The following is a 1,306-nucleotide window of genomic DNA, read 5'->3' as shown; positions in this document are numbered from 1 at the left end:
GTTTTGTTTGGTTGATTTTAAGTAGTTTGTTACCTGGATACTTAACAAATAAGAAAACAGGAAAAAAAATTTAAAAAAAAGACTTGTTTTCTTCTTCCCTAGAAAGGAAACGGTCATCATGGAAAAGGAAAGAAAACAACAAACCTCAAATTCCAAACAACATGGTGAATTATTTCATTCATATAAAGAGTTTCTAAACTGTTGACTTTGTTTGGAGACTAGCACAAGGCCTGTGAACCGAGATAGCTTTCAGGCTATGAACTGGATTTTTTTGTTTAACTCTGCTGATCCTATAATACCAGCTTTAAATAATTCTCCTCCCCCTCTCCAAATTTGTCTGGTGCTTTTCAAATTTGTATGTGTGTATATTTTAATAGTGACTCTTTGTCAGTTTTGCTGCTTGGCCTTCCCCCTCCCTCCCATGGTGGAAGTGGGATTGTTAATTAATGATATTCCAGAGGCAATTTCTGGAGTGACTATTGGAAAACCCTTCTTAATTAACAAAATGATAAATTCCCCACTGCAGCAGTGCTGCAGCGAAGTTCATCTCTGTCACTCAAAATCCGTGATTCTAAAACATCCTCCGACATTCTTGCAAGGATGTTGGGCACTTAAAGTCCAGATCTTTTATCAAAGCTTCCGCAGCACGATGGAGAAGGAGAAATGAAGAGCGAAAGAAGAACTGGACAAAGTTAAAATGCTATTCTGTCATTGTGATAGTTCATATGGGCACTGACAGGAGAGCATTTTAATTTTGTCAAGCGTGTCTGCTACTCATTTATTCCATCTCCTGCTTGTTATCGAAGTTTCAGATTAAATGTAAAGATATGAATGTATTGCCATAATAAATTTATAAGTGGATATTTAAAGAGCAAAGATTTGAATGACACAAACGAACCTCAATGTAGCAGTAAAGTAGATAGGATTTGCAGAAAGATGCCACAAAAGTCAGAAATGATCGCTGGAATCGCCTTAATTAAAAAAAAAAAGAAAGAAAAACTTGAGCTGTGTGAGCTGCCACAGAAGGTATCTAATATGAAAGTAGGCTTACATTACATTATTTATGCACTTTGAAATAATCTAATAAAAGCTTTAGAAAATCTGATTAAACTGTATTATTCAGATGTAAGGCAAATACTTAGACAGTGGAGAACTAAGCTGTTTAATTTGGGGGCAGAAGGTAAGATTCCAGACAAAGTTAAACAGCATGCTTTTATTTTTTTTTTTTTTTTAACAGCATGCTTTTAAAAAAGTATGAATTTATTTGTAAGATACCTATAAAATACAATTCTCTTTTTGAAATTTT

At 34.2% G+C, this 1,306-nt stretch overlaps 1 non-coding gene across 1 annotated transcript; it reads left to right on the top strand.

Moving 5' to 3' along the window:
- Positions 1 to 682: 682 nt before the first annotated feature.
- MIR3660 (microRNA mir-3660) lies at positions 683 to 762 on the top strand. Its single transcript, NR_107783.1, has one exon. It is a non-coding gene; the product is annotated as a microRNA mir-3660 (primary transcript).
- The last annotated feature ends 544 nt before the right edge of the window (positions 763 to 1,306 follow it).

This window comes from Bos taurus, chromosome 7, assembly GCF_002263795.3.
Source record: "Bos taurus isolate L1 Dominette 01449 registration number 42190680 breed Hereford chromosome 7, ARS-UCD2.0, whole genome shotgun sequence".
Lineage (NCBI taxonomy): Eukaryota > Metazoa > Chordata > Mammalia > Artiodactyla > Bovidae > Bos > Bos taurus.
Note: the sequence above shows the minus strand (reverse complement) of the source record. Positions and strands in the feature narration are given on the sequence as shown.